Source organism: Lagopus leucura, unplaced genomic scaffold, assembly GCF_019238085.1.
Source record: "Lagopus leucura isolate 7727_CA_CO unplaced genomic scaffold, USGS_WTPT01 Super-Scaffold_100001, whole genome shotgun sequence".
Taxonomy (NCBI): domain Eukaryota; kingdom Metazoa; phylum Chordata; class Aves; order Galliformes; family Phasianidae; genus Lagopus; species Lagopus leucura.
The window spans coordinates 50,140,542-50,155,942 of NW_024962262.1; the positions used below are offsets into that span (position 1 = coordinate 50,140,542).

The following is a 15,401-nucleotide window of genomic DNA, read 5'->3' on the forward strand; positions in this document are numbered from 1 at the left end:
GAGGAAAAGGGAGCGGGCGGTGCGTCCCGCGGCGGTGCGGGCCCGGTACGTGGGGCGGCGTGGGGTCGGCAGGCAGTGCGGTACCCGGTACCCGGCCCGCCGTCCCCTCAGCACGCGTGCCGCTGTGCGCTGCGGTCCGGCCGCGGCCGGAGGGAAAAGTTGTGGCGGCTCCCGCCTGCCCGCTGGGGCAGCCGCTCCGCCTCTCCGCCCGCTGGCTGCGCTCGGGCCGGGCGTGGCGGGGCGCGGGGACTCGGCGCCCTTTTGTTCAGGGCGGGAGGCACGCTGCGTTGCGCCGCGCCGGGCGGCGGCGAGCGGGCGTCCTGCCGGTGCCGAGTGTCTCCTGCCGGCACGCCGCGGAACTTGCTAGAACTCAGTTTGACAATAAAGCACTGGCGCAACGCCTCCGCCGGGCGGCCCGAGCGCGACGCTCCAAGGTGAGCGGCGGGTGCAGGGAACGGGCTGCGGCGGGCGGGGCTCCGCGCCTCCGAGCGGGACCTGGCCCGGCCTCCTCGCTCTACGACGTGAGCCCGCAGGTGACGCGGGGCGGTGGGTGTTGCTGGGTATGGGCTGTCCTGAGATACATCCCAGTAGGGAGAACTCATGCTTTCTTTCTTTTTTTTTTTTTTTTTTTTTTTTCTCCTTTTAAACTATTCTTTTTTGTTTGTTTTTTGAAGAGTTGAGGTGTTGTTCACAAAGGAGGGCACTGGAACGGGCTGCCCGGGGAGGTGGTGGAGTCACCGACCCTGAAGCTGTTAAAGGAACGTTTGGATTTTGTGTTCAGGGACGTGGTTCAGTGAGAACTGTTGGTGATAGGCGGACGGTTGGAGGTCTTTTCCAACCTTGGTGATTCTGTGATTCTGTGAAATTGCAAGTGGCTGCATGTTTTAATTAAAATATCAGTATGGTAGTGCGAAACCTAGCTTTCAGGTACACCATATTGAAGAGTAGAGGAGGAGGTAGCATCCAATCTTGATTAGAAACCCTCTGATTAAAGTACACCAGGAACTTGATAGGTGTTGTGCCTCTCTGTTGATATAACAGAGCCTTTCTGCTAAAACTAACAGGTGAAGGGAACAGCCTCATCTTGGTGCATGCAAACGCTGTGTCTCCAGGCAGCCTGTTACATCCCATTGGTGTTTGTCACAGGCTGCTCCTCAGAGCATCACCAATACATGCACCTGCTGGGCACTGTGTGCCAGCACTGGCTGGAAGCATCGGGAGGTGGGCGTGGGGAGGGAGGCCGCAGTGAGATTGTTTGGGGCTGACTTTGCAGCTACCACAGAGTTCCTTGGTGGGACTGCAGAAGAGCACTTGTTTACTGAAAGGAAAAAATGCTACGAAAGCACCTTTCCCATTAAAACCACGCTGGTGCTTCTAAGACCTGAAGTGTTGGCTGTTTTCTTTTCTTTTTTTTTTTTTTTTTTTTCTTTAACTGAACTTTTGACCTCTTTCCAGGCTAGACATGACATGCTCTGCTCTTAATGCCAAAGAAGAGCAGAACAGAGCTCCTTTCCGATAAGGCTGCCTTTGTGTAAGGTGAAAGGCATCATGATAATTGCATCTGCTTCTCTTGTACCTGTCCTTCATTTGATGTTTCCTTACCTGCTTTTCTTGTACAGGACTGGCTGTGTTCTCTTCCCCCGCAGCAGCAAAATTCGCCCTGGGTTGGGTCAGGCAGCGCAGCAGTTTTTGGCTTCACGTGTTTCACGTACATGTAGCAGGTATCTGCAAAGAGTTGCCAAGGAACTGGAACATGTGCAGTGGTCTTTGGCAAGGGTGCATCTTTATTTGGAATCTCAATCCAATCATGCAAGTCCACTGTGATTCTAAAGATGTGGGCTAGAGGATCTCAGTGTAGTACTGGAATAAACCCAACTTTCCTCTCCTGCAGTTCAGTGGGAACTTTGCACCCAGTTTTCATGGGGATACCTGAAGTTGCTGCAGGCTTTATTGATGCACACTTATTGCATAGAAGTGTATAGCTCATGTATATGTGGTCACTGTAATAGCTGCTGTGTGTAGAGTGCTGTGCAGCATTTACCTGAAGAGTCTGCTAGAGCTTATGTGTGGATTTTGTCTATAAGTGACCTGACCTTTGGCGTGAACATGAGTGTGCAAGGCTGTAGTGAGAGCTGCTGCATGGTTAAGGCTTTCTGGTGAGGAACGTGGTTGAATCATGTGCAGGGTGCCTCAAGTCAAAGTCAATATCCCAAAGGTGTTCCCCATGGTCTGTTTAGGTAAGTGTTTTGGTTTTCAGAATCCATTATGAAGGTTGTGCCCTAGAGGACTGGGAGTACTGGGATTTCTGTTAGCTCAGCAGGAGCTGGGATGTACTGAGAGTAAGAACAGGTGCCCGTTTGGGCAGTACATCTTTTATGATGCATAGGTGAAAATGTGCTACGAGCATCTGTTTGTGCAGTGTGTCTTCAAGAATCCTGAGATGCTGATATGTGGGCTTGGGGCTGTTAGTTGAAGAGGGAGGTGGTGTTGCGTCCATTTTTCAGGCCAATTTACTAACGAAGAATATTGTATTAACTGAAATTTGAAGGTTAATAAAATGTCAAGCTCAAGCTCAGGTGTCATCTTTTCCTGTGTTTTGTAACCAAAACCTTATCTTTTTGCCTAGAGGAGATCTAGGCAAACTAACCAAACTAACCAAATGCACGTTGGCTAGTTGCCGTGCATCCAGATCCAGCAAGGCTTACTTTGCTCACTATACACCAAAATAGACCTAAGCAGAGCTTGCTGCTCTTTTGTGCAGCTTTAAGCTTTCCCATCTCCCCAGGCCACTGCATGCCCTTAGCTGTAGCTCCCCCAGACCTATGGAATGTCTGGAGTGGGAAGCAGCTCCTGTTTGACTGTGTGGCATCTCTTTTTGTTTTGTGAAGATTTGAAGCGCTTGTAACGCTCAAGGTTTTGTGTAATTAGAGACATAAGTGCAATTTTGAGATACTTTACTTAAAATAGAAACTAACAGTTAATAATAGTTTTTATCAGGGATATTTATGTCATGAAAGCCAACAGATGCTGGTTATGTCTTGAGAGATTATTGGGAGCATTAAGCATTCTGTCAAGGCTGGGTGCTGGTGGGGGTACAGGTCAGGGCAGACTGGCAGAACACCGAGGTCTGCAGGGCCTGGCGTGGTATGGGACGGCCTCCTGCCTTGCCAGGGTAAGTTTAGGCTGGATATCAAGAAAAACTTCTGTACAGAAAGTGTTGTGAAGCACTGGAATAGGCTCCCCAGGGAGGTGGGTGAGTCACCATCCCTGGATGTGTTTAAAATCCGTTTGGATGTGGTGCTCAGGGATGTGATTTAGCAGAGGGCTGTTTGAGTCAGGGTAGTATGGTGAGGTTGTGGTTGGACTCGATGATCTTGAAGGTCTTTTCCAACCTGAGCAATTCTGTGATTCTATGATTCTGGATAGGGCATGGAACCTTCGCTCCTTGAACCACATTTAACACTCCGGAGCACTTGTGTTTCTTATGCTTGTTGCTGCCTTACATTCAGAATTGCAGAATGAAATGCCTTGCGTATTGAACTGCAAGCTGAACGCAACATATCATGTTGTTAATGCCTCGGTGTGTTTTAATTAGAGCTGGAGGGCGATGTTAAAAAACAGGTTTAAACACATGCCTGACTAGTTGCTGAAACAAATAGGCCTGTCACACCATCTGGAGGGAGCTGTGTGTTATTTAACTATTCTACTGTCCAGGCCTCTTTCACTTGTTCCTTTCTCTTTCTTTTTCTTTCCCTTTTCTTCTTGTTTCCCTCCTTTCCTTATTCCTACAAACACCGCCTGTGTGGAGCTGCCGCACCTCCTGGAAGCCGCTGCTAGGCTGAGGCTGCCGTTCCTGCTTCACCTGCAGCATCTCCAGGTCGGTGGCAGGGGCAGTGTGCTGCCCACCTTGCCCCCCAGCATGTAACCGTGCCATAGGATAGGAGTACTGGTCCCAATTAGTCGGTGTTGTGCCACAGAGTGTGCACCGTGCTGTGCATGAGGCTGGCGGGAAGCTGTGGTACGGGGCCTGGGGCCGGCACCAGGAGGCCTGTGTGGGGCCAGCCTGCGAGCCATGCTGGTTCTGCCTGTGCTTCATCATCGCGTCGTGCTGTGTGAGCAAAGTGCTTCGCCTAGGTGAAGTGCACAATGCGTCTGCTAGGAGTCTGAGAGAAAAGGTTTGTGTTTGTTTGGTTTCTCGTTAACATGAAGACGTTGCTGTTAGATTGACACAGCTGTTAGGTTGACAGAGGGATGTGGGTGTTTGTGAGCTCTTGAAAATTGTAAGTATACACAGAGCTTTCCTTCCTGCTGCTTTGAATGCGCGGTTGTTTTGAGCAAGCCAGGCACTTTTAAAATAATGCTTGCTTTAAGGAATATTAATATATAGAGAAAATTATTATTTGCACTAGATATTTAAATCTTCTCCTGTATCATGTATAGCGGAATAAATGGGCAGTATTTTCTTTCTACTGCTGCACAGAAAACCCTGGTTTTGGACTGCTGTGCACAAAATGTATAGAAGTGTGTGTTCTGACAGGGGAGGAAAGAAATGTCCCTAGCGGGATTACTTGTGGTTTTTAATTCTCTTCATTGTTCTGCTTTTAACTGCTTGCATTTCTTTAATGCTCTTCGTGTGTTGATTTACAGGCTTTGGTATCAGAGCGGCGATAGTGGAGTCATCGTCGAAGTAGTGCCGCATTCCAAGCAGGTTTGGGCTCTAGCGGAGAAGGGCTCATGCAGCTAAAACGTGCTGTGTGTGTGTAGAAATGCAGGAGCAAGCGGTCAGTGCGGTGGTGGTAGGGTGAGGGAGGCCTCTGCAGAAGGGCATGGAGTGTCCCTCGCTTCGGTTAGCAAGGCAGGAGTGTGCTGCAGAGAAACGAGTGTGGCAGAATTGTGCTCCTGTGCCTCCCTTGATGCAAATAGGCTCTTTTTCCTGCAGCTAATGGACTGAAGTGAAGTAGTGATAACAGGGGATGATTTGCAGTGAAAGGTAAAGCTTGTTAAATGTTGTTTGATAGGAAGCAGAAGGAGTGCTTGCTTCTGGCACGGAAAATAGTTTTCTATGTTTTCCAAGGCCGCCGACTGGTGATATGACAGGGAAAGGATGGCTGGTCATCAGCACTGCTGCGCTGCGATAGCCCTAACCTTGATTGGGGGAGTTCCAGCAACTCTTCCACATTGGCTTAATTCAGGAGTGGTTGTGTTCCTTTGAAAGAATCAAATTGACTGTCATTTAAGCAACTGAAAGGCAGATACTTAAACCCGATAATGAAGTTGCAGTCTTCCTTATGTTAACAACATAATCATTTCCAGCGTAGCATGAAATGAGCAATCTTAAGAAGTAAGTGAAGCATTTTGCCAGGCGAATTTGGACTTGCAGTTCTGTAACAGAATGTGCTGAAAGCGAGGGAGGAACCAAAGGGCTGATGTTAATACAAGGTGCTTATTTATGAGCAACAGTGTTGTAATGGCCATTGGCATAGATAGGAAGGAAAATTCACTCCTGCTTAATGGTATTGATTCTTCGATGGAAATTATTTTTGCACAGTGCTTTGTCCCTGTTGCAGAAATGAATTTTCTGTGCTTTATTATCTGGAGTATAAAGCATGCGTAGTTTACTTGCAGCAGGAGCTGAAAGCGATGTAGGCAGTGGCTGGCAAGTTGCATCCATGTACGCTGTTGCAGTTTTGAGGGAGACCTGGCTTCTGCTGATCAGACAGCTATATGGAGGTGAAATAACTGGAATAGCTGTTGCGAAATGTGAAGCCTCTGGCCTGAGCTCAACAAAAGCCAAATGCACTGAAAATTAGTTTATGCACCAGTACTTAGTGTATTCTCTGTCTTGTTTTGCTTAAAACTGACTACATATAATTCTTTGCAAGATACAACATCGTGCTTTCATTTTTCATCCCCTCCATACGTCAGAAAATTTCACAAGGCAAGGTGTAAGTTATCAGAAAGCTCCTGGTGGTCGCCTCAATATCAGTCAAGAGTCTGTGATTCCCATTACAGGGATTAATTTGGCTTAAGTGCTGTCTTGGATCTTTTGTCCAGTGTCTTCTCTTTGCTTATTCTAGGTGTCAGAAGCCTCTCTATGCAAGCAGGAGTGTGCATGAGCTCAGACTGACATCTAATAGCTCTTACAGGTGCTGTTTCATTCTGTGTTTAAGATTATTGATGCAAATTTGTTCTGTATCCCCACTTCTGTTTGCTTAACTTCAATATTTCAGATAGTCCACTTGAGGTATGAATGGGTTAAGTGTTGAAAAAAGCTCTAAAGTGAATTAAAAAGGGGAGGAGGGGAGGCCTCAAATGCACATAGCAGCTCAGATGTGATTTATAGTTCCTGCTTATCTCTTCTAGCAGTGTCTTTGATGCCTTTGTACTCCCCTGTTGTCTGCCCCCTCTTGTCTTTTCCTTGACTTCCCTAAGTTCTTTCTTGTTGTAGAACACAGGCGTTTCTCATGAGTGTCTCACAGTGTTCTTGGGACCCTATAAATCAGCTAGGTCACATTACATTTGTCTCCTGTACCAAATTCCAGACAGAATGGACTTCCAGATTATTTGTAGTCAGCCTGAAAATATTTTTGGCAAACCTTTGGGGCTTTTTTTTTTTTTTACTTTTTTAATGGAAAGATCTGTGTAGATTTCATAGGTCTGGTAGAAGATGGTGTTTCCTACCATCAGTTTTTACGTGAGGTAATATTCTGTGTAGCTGGTGCATTTGTGAGAGTTCACATGTGTTTATCTAAAGGTATTGCCCACTGACAAGTCGACTCTCAGCATTTGCAGAAAATAAGTAATTCACATTATAATATCATTTTCTGTTTTACTTGTTTGGTTTTATTTAGTTTTTATTTTTTTTTTTCAGTAAATGCTTGTGTTAATTAGTATTTTGTTCATGTATTTCACACAAATTTCTATGCTTTTATGCCTGTTCATGTGTATGCTTTGCTTGGTTAAGCAAGTTGAATCTGTGTGTTTGATTGAAAATGTACATTGGCTCCATTTACTTTGTGCAGATATTAAGCATGTCTCAAAAGGGGAAAAAAAGCCACACATATATAGCAAGAAGAACTGCTGGAAAAACAAGATAGTGGCAAAGCATTGACTTAGTTGAGTAATTTCCAGAATGCTTCCAAAAGTGACTTCAGGTGCACTTGTTCTCAAAGCCTTTTCCAATTTTCTGTTCTTTTATTTTATTTCATTTTTTGGTCAAAATGCTTTTCTGTTTCCTCTTTGAAATCATCATAGGGAGCTTATATTAAGTTAATTCCAGGAAAGAAGCCAGCTTTTCTAACAATTTGAGGCACTGGTGTAACGTTTTGTAATGATCAAACTGGTTGTGCACGTTTGATTTTGAAGGAGTAGTGTTAGTGCCAGCCCTTACATGGGAAGCTGAGCTTGCTTTGCTCCCTGACCTGGCATCTCTGGGTCTTGTAGAGGTTTTATGCCACATCAACGTGCTCTGCAGCACCTCTTTGTAGTCTTACAGGCATCTGGAGATGTAGTTGGCCGGGCTATAGTTGTGCGATGATAATTCTCAGAGGAGAAGAGCTCAGCTCCTGCATTTACTTTCTCTGTGGAGCTGTGCAGATCTTGACAGGATTATAGAGGTAAAAACTGATTTTTGTGCTTTAGGTGAACAGGAGTGAAAACTCAGTGCACAATCTTCGTATTGGAAGTTGCATTCTCTTTCTGCCTCCAAGTCATTGGTGCAGGGCCTTCTTGATTTGCGAGTTCCTGTGGCCCAGAGGCACTGAATGCTCTGGTTCTGGCAAAGCCTCTCGCCTTTCTCACAGGTGGCAGCTTTACAAAACAGGAATCTTGCTTTTTTTTTTTTTTTTTTTTTTTTTTTTAAAAAAGGCAACATTATAAAGATCTCTGTTTTAGACAATTTTATTAAAGGCCACGTTTTCCCTTTTGTCAGCCAGCTCTCTTGGCAGCAGGTGATCTGAAGGAATAGTCTGCGTCACACTTGATCTTGAACCCCCCAGTATACCTGGAGATTTTGAGCAGAAGTAAATTCAGTGTTCTCTGAGGAGTTCTGCTAACAAATTCATCAGATAAATGTCTTGCTGATTGCTGGCTTCGTTTTGGCGCTGACATTAATGCCTGCTGCCTCCACCGGGGCCACATTTTCTCTGCTTTTTCCTCAGAACTTCTCATTTGTTTTGTCTGACTGAGCGGGAATGGCTTTGGAACAAGATTTGTGTGAGTTGACGCAGGTTTCTCTTTCATAGCAATTAAAAAATAAACAACCCCCCAACCCCTTCTGATGATTTAAGATCATCTTCAGGGAGAAATGCATTTTTGGTTGCTGCTGTGGAATTTGTAGCCACGAAGGATGAAGTTGATTAAGGCTCATTTGATGTGCTTTCTGGTCTGGTGCTCCAGTAACTGTGCCATGATTTTGCTCCAGCCCTTGTCTGCATCATCCTGGTGCAAGGTGTGGTCACTCAATTTAGTTTCATTGCAGGGGGAGGGGGAGGTGGTGGTCTAAGTGCTGGTGTGGTGGCAAAAGAGAAGGAACAGGGAGCTTTCCTGTGAGGTCTCACAGGTAACCGATGTCACAGGTTTGGTGAGGGGTGTTGGTCTGGAGCCAGGGATGAACCTTGAAAGCTCTGAAGTCTACAGTTTGGTCTTAATGCAGTCCTAAGTTTAGATCCACCCGTTGGTCGCTTGTATCGCCTGTGTGTGGAGATCCAAGAAGCAGCAGTGATAGTGCTTTCAGCATTTGTGGCTCTTGTGTTTGTTGTAGGGTCATGAGACTTTCTGTGGAGTGTATGAGAACAACGTGGCTCTGCCATCAAAAACATGACATCTGTTACCATGTTTTAGAAGTTCTCACACTTGGTGAACCCTTCCATTTTCTTTTATTTTAAGATCTCCACTAAAGATGTCCTTAACTTTGCACAAATAATTTCCATTAAATAATGGAAACTTAGCTATGGGAAAGGATGCTTTTAGGTCGTCTAGATGATTGCCTCTGCAATGTTTTCTTGAGTTTCCCTTCAGAACTTTAGATGAAATAGTGCTGCCATCACCCCGCTTTAGGAAATGCACAAAAAAGCCCGTGTATTTGGAACAGGATGTGCGAGTTGAATAGGAGATTTGAAAGTTAAACCCCAACTTACCAACAAGTGGCTGATGGGAAGATGTAGTATTTTCTTTCCTTATGAACTGAAGTTAGTTTTGTGGATCCAGATCGTCATAAATAGCTTGTTTTTCACTTTATTTTTTTTACATTTATTTCTTGGCTGACAGCTTCATTCTTTAGCTTTTTGGTAGCACCAAACCAGATTTGTCATATCTGTTTCTATCCCCTTCCAGGTGTCCTGGGTTCAGGAAGCCTCCTGTGAGCAGCCTCAATACTTTGATCCTAATTTGCAAGCTTTGACTTTGCGCCTATGTGCTCTTTCTGCATAGTTCTGTATTGCTGTGTGACCTGTCATTGGGAGAATGAGCTTTTCTGAGGGAGAAGAGCATCCTGTACTGAAGTGATGTATCTCCTTAGCATTTCATCTTGAAAAAGAGGAGCATGTGCCTGTGCTGTTGTGTGGTGACTGTCCTTGAGTGCAGCTGTGTGTTGCAGCTTCCCCCAGAGTACACAGAGCCCTCTATGTGATGGAGGGAGGAGAGGTAGGGCTGGAATAAGCCACTTGAGATTACTTAGCTTTCACCAGGAGGTACTGGTGTGCTTATGTGCTTTGGAGGACGTGCACAGGGCTCACTGCGGATCCACAGCAACATGTGTGTGCCATCCTTAGTACCAACAAGCCAAGCAAGCCTCTCCTTCTTGTGCTTGGGTGCCATTTGTTTCTGCCTTGCCTTCGGGCTGGTTTGAGAAATGCAGAACTGGGGATGTTCTTTTGGCAGAGTGGGCACCAGCACTCTTGTCCAACATCCAGTCTTTGTTTCAGTGTCAAGAGCTGCAGCCTCTGTACTTCCCCTTGGGGATGCAGACCAATAGCTCTTACTGTCATAAAGTTTCCTTAATGCTAAGCTTTAAGAAAAGAAGCTTTAAGAAAGAAAAAAAAATTTTTTTTTCCTTTGGATTTTATCCCATTACCTCTGATCTCTCACAGGCCCATTCCTTTGTTCCAACAGCGTTAATGTCCTGCCAGTATATCAAGAGTCTAAATGACTTTATGTGCATGTTAAGGTGGGTGTTTCTGTTGAATCCTGTGTGTGTTTTGATCTTGGTGGCTTTTTCCTGTAGGGCAGCTGCTTCAGGTCAGGAATCTCCTTTTTTTTGTTGTCTGTGTATATGCTAATTACACTGTGAAACAAGTAATTTCATGCAATAAGTGAGATGTGAGCGTTTTGCAGAATGGCTGGCTCTGTACATGGGCCAAGTAACTGCTCCATTGGGTCACCATCCAAGTGCCCGGGGGCCAAGGACTTCAGAGCAATTCATAAAACAAGGGGTTGATGGTACTGGTTAGTTGTCTTATGAAACCTGTCATTCTAGACATCCTGTTGTATTGTTCATCTGAAATGGGGTAAGCTGCTATGGGAAATGATTTTCCCAACAAGTTCTAATAGGTTGCTGAGAATTACAGAGTTGCCAGTTACTATTAACAGTAGGCTCAAGGCTATGAAGGTACAACAGAGTGTTTCTGTGAGGGAAGGAGAAAGTGAAGGTGACAGGGAGTAGCAGGTTTTAGTAGACGGTTTTTGCATCTCTGACCTTCCCTAAGGTGAAATGGACTATTTTAGGTCTCTACAATGAGTTTGTAGATTTATCCAGGGTCTTTGTGGCCAGTTTGGAGCAGGGGTAAAAATTGAGAAGCTCCTGAATATTGAGTGAAGACAGCGCTGTTTCAGGCTTGGAAAGGAAAAGCAATGGATCATAGTTTAAAACAGTCAAAAATTCAGTCCAGTTCATTATGAATGCTTACTAAGGATTTCAAAATGCTTTTCTCAAAGCTTGATGACTTAGTCTACTTTGAGTCCCCTTAGGATGATTGCCGCCTGGAAGCATCTCCTCAGTTACACCAAAGCAGTATCCACTGTATGTCTGGATACTTGTTAATGATTCTTGCCTTGTAGTTATAAGGGAAAGAGTGCCATTATCTTCCTGCTTGATGTTATTATTTATCTGTAACCTTGAAATCTATTGGCTTTATTGCCTGTGCTGCCTTGGTAGCATTGAAAGCTTGATCTGCCTTTTGTAAGGCATCTGTGTAATGTTACTGGTAGTCCGTAGGGAGCTGACTACATGTGTTAGATATCTGAAACAGTCTGTGAAAAAATTGGAAATGATTTTCTAATACCTTTCCCAGCTAAGCAGTTGTTACATCTGTGGGATTATTTATTGTGAATAGAGTACGAGACATGAAGCATCACAAAGACCAACTTTCTAATATGCAGTTCTGCAAGTCAGTTGTGAAGTGGGAATTGCATGTTAGGTGATATAAGTTATCAGACAAGACATGCTATCAGAAGCAGCTGGGGAGACATGGATTAGATGAAGTGCTCACAGGAATGTCTGCAGTTGCTTGGAAATCTAAGAGGATAGTTACTAATTAATTTTAAACAAGACACGTGGAGTTAGTTGAGTTTAACCTTGGTCTCTTCAAGGTTCAGTATCAACTAATAACTGATTAATGGTGTGGACCGAGGAATGAGGACTATGCTTATTAAATATCCAGCTAAAGCTGGGTGGGGCTCCACTCCTGCTTGGAAGATGCCTTGTGCTAACAGCTATCCTGACAAACTGGAGAAGCAGTCTGAAGAAAGCCTGAAGGATGGAGTGCATGGCTGGTGAAGCTTCCCTAACTTTTTGGCAGCAGGACCACATTATTGCAAAAAGCAAACACACTTGGGTTTGTATGTAGGGCTACTGCCTGGAAGTTGCATAATGGGAAAGAACAATTTTCTATGTAGGGAAGTGTACAGCCGAAATACTTTGCCTGGATTTAGGCATCGCAGTCTCCTATTGTTTCTTGTGGACCAGCCCTAGGCGGGGTAGTAGAGAGCAATAAGCAGGATCAGAAGTGAAAGAAACGTGGTCTGTGAGCAGAGGTGACTGAGCCAGTTGTATTTGGCCTGGGGAAGGTAGTGGCATAAAAACGAGATGGTGAGAGTAGTGTCCGTGATGCTGACAGCATCAGGAAAGGAAGAGCTCTCTGTGTGTCTGCTGCTAGTAGAGAACTGGTGGAGGGCTTGAGCCACATGAGGAGGGATGCTGGCTCTTGTCTAGGAAGCTTCTGCTGCTAAGGGTGGCATGAAGAGGTGGCAGGGTCCCTTTGAAGCACAGCTGGCATGTGCATTTTGGGCGATGTCACGCTCTTGGTCCTATCTCACTGCCCTTCTCCAGCACCCTGTGGATCGTTTCTCTGTCATTCTCTTTTTTGAGAGTGGCCATCAGTGTGTGATACGGTTAGGGAAGCATTGGTCTTCATTCCAATTACCTTCCTAATGTTAAAAGTTTGATTTTAAGAAATATATCTGTCTGATGCTTTTTCCCCTGGTGATGCAATATTTTCACAGGTGGTATTAACGGAAAACTTCATTGTATTTCCAAGTTTTGTTTTCTGTATCTATGCTGTCTTTAGTTTCTATAAAAGCCTTTTTAATTTTTCTTTTCTGCTTCACTGTGTTGCAATTTCCGTTGCTGCCGTGTTGCTTTTTGTTTACCAGGCTCTGCTGGTAAACAGTGGTACAGTGCATGCTTCTCCCTGTTTGTTACCCCTGGCCTCTGTTTGCCCCTGGGGGCTGGCACCTAGCTCTGCTGGGGTTCTGGCAAAGAGCCCCTACTCCTTCGTTTGAGATGAATCAGCTTTGTGTTTCTGAGTCAGTGTATTAGGACTGACACCCCCCCCCCGACATACACATAAAACAGAAAAGAAAAAAAAACAACTCAAAGCAAGCAAACAAGCTAGCTGTATCTTCCTTGCTACTTTGTATATACTGTGAAATAAATAAAACTGGTACTGCAGGTTGTAGCTGTACAGCGGAATGGTTAAAGAACAAGAGAAAGAATTTTAGTCGAACCTTTTGGTATTGTGGAGTTCATCTTGGCCTTTAACTGAGCAAACAAACGTGTTTTTAATGAATGATTCAAAAATATATTAGTTTTGTGGTTCAGCTGGGAGGCAGAGGCTGTGGTTTTGTTCACACTTAAAAGTTGTAAGCTCCGCTGCGTTTTAATGATTCCATTTGAGCTGCCGTGACCAGGGCTTTGCTTTTGTTTCTATGGAAAATTTACATTAAAGGCATTCAGTGGGGGGACATTAAGGAAGGAAACTCAGAAATGAAACGTTGGTGAGAAACAAACTTGCTTAGTCAGGTTTGTAAAATCGACCGGGACGCTCTGTTCAGCTTCATCTCTCCCTCAGCCCCTGCACTGTATATGCAGTCCCCTCAGCTGGAGGGCGAGCCAGTACTGCCGTGGGGCTTTGCTATGGAGCCCTGGCAAGTTCTGTGGTGGCTCCCTTGTTCCCCGTTTGCTCAGCCCCATTTGTAGGCTGCAGACTGGATTGCCCTCCTGAGGCTGCCAGTCACCATCCGGGCACCTCGCCTTGGCTGCTGCTTCATCTGCTGGTTGTGGGTACGTAGCCAGGGACTGGCAAGGAGATGGGGAAGGGGCACTGAGATGGTTTAAAAGTAACCCAGCAACACGCAAACACAAAGCCCCAAAACCTTAAATCAAAGAAAACGGTAGTTAAAACTTTAAAATACTGTCGGGTCACAATAGGGGAGCTATAATATATTGTGTGGGCCTTTCTTTTAAAATTTTCTTTCCACCCCTTCTCCAGCTTATAAGGAGCTTCTCTCCTTTGATGGCACAGGCGCAGTTGAGCAATGCCTGCTCTCAGTAACGGCTGCCTGCTGCTCCTCTGGATGCTGGGCTGTGGGACTCAGCCCTCTGCTGCGGGAGGGTGGCAGAGCGGCAGCGTGGTGCTGACACATGGGCTGGGAGCTGGTTTATTTCAGGGAGAGAGTGCCATTCCACCCACCCTTGTTCTTTTTCTTCTGGCAGTGTGTGTGCCTAGATATCAGATCTCGGTCTTATACTTCGTTTCTGCTCTCTAATACTGCGTTTCCCAGCTCTTAGCGGCTGACACCCCCAGGAGCATTGTCACAAATCTACTGGGTGTAACAATTGTAATGCTTTTGTCGTGTCCCTTACAATAGGACTCAAATGTACATGTGCGTAACCCCTCAAGAGGGGATTGCGGGCAGAGAAATGCCTCCTCTTCCCATGATTCTTATTGCTTGAAGCGAGTTAGTCAATTAAAAAGAGCAAGTAAGCAGAGCCCCTGCCAGAGAAGCTGAGCTGTCCAGGATCATCACAGAGGAGCCTGAGGAATGTGGGGAGGAATTCAGGCCAGAGCTACTTGACCCTTTCTCTCTAGAGCTATTTTTTAATTTGCCTTTATGTGAATTGATAAACATGCTCCCTTCATCCAAGACCCTGTAGAATAAAGCAAGCATCTGAATATCAGAGGAATTCAACATTTTAGACCAGCTGAATGAGCTGGCAGTTACCTAAATGCTTTATTTCATATTCCTGAAACAGAATATTCTAGGTCAAGTTTTGTTTTGTTGATATCGATAAAGGTGGTTCTTATTCATACAAATGGCAAAGTTGACTTTAAGGTTATTCTTATGAATTCACTTACTGTTGTAGTACTTCGTGTTTTTATATTGTAGTGTGTGTTGTATGTATAGTTGGTGCATTTTATTTTTCCATAGACTGAGTGAGAATTAGGGAATTTAGGTTCTAGAAATGTAATTTTCTTTGGGAAATTGCAATAAAAATATGGCATACCCTTCACTTACTTGCCAAAAGTGAAACATGAAATGCGTGGTGTCAATCCTCCCTAAACAGCACTCCTTTCATTTTTTTAGGAGCTTGTGATGTCATCAGATGAAGCGAAAACATCTACCTCGTGACCTGGCATGTAAGTGAAGGAGGAATTCATATTTCTTTTAAGAACAGAAAATAATGCACATGTTGGTGTTTACAATGCCTAAATTGAACCTGTATGCCTTCAGCATTCAGATACCACATTTTAAATGAAAACCTTGTGGATTCCAAAGGAGTATAAGGGCTTTCAAGGGAGACGAAGTCACAAAAGAAGCTGTTAATGATGAGATTCCAGCGTGCACAAGTCCTCGTAATAATTTCAGTTAAAATCTGTAGTGATGTACCCTTGTTGGTAGGCACAGAGGGAATAGTTTCATGTCGTTATGCTGTTTACATGGGCTGATTGTGCTGCTTTTTTTCTGCACGTAGATTTTGATAGTTGTGATGAATACATGCTGATGCTGTGGTACTCTTCCTAAAATCAAAAAAAGTCCACCTGTGCAGAGATTTAGGTTCTTTTTTACATGTTTGGATACTCCATAGTAAGCTTCCTAGAGTTTTGTGATACTTCTATTTTTCC

General features: G+C 44.8%; 1 long non-coding RNA gene across 2 annotated transcripts in view; it reads left to right on the plus strand.

Annotated features, from left to right (window-relative positions):
• LOC122177483 overlaps positions 1-15,401 on the plus strand; it is a 36,181-nt gene that overhangs the window by 4,389 nt on the left and 16,391 nt on the right. Inside the window, exons 1-2 of one of the 2 annotated variants that reach the window (XR_006178083.1) lie at positions 3,798-3,877; positions 14,863-14,915. This is a non-coding gene — a long non-coding RNA (uncharacterized LOC122177483). Of the gene's footprint in view, positions 1-3,797; positions 3,878-14,862; positions 14,916-15,401 lie in introns of those variants that run through there. The other variant, XR_006178082.1, reaches the window with a different exon arrangement.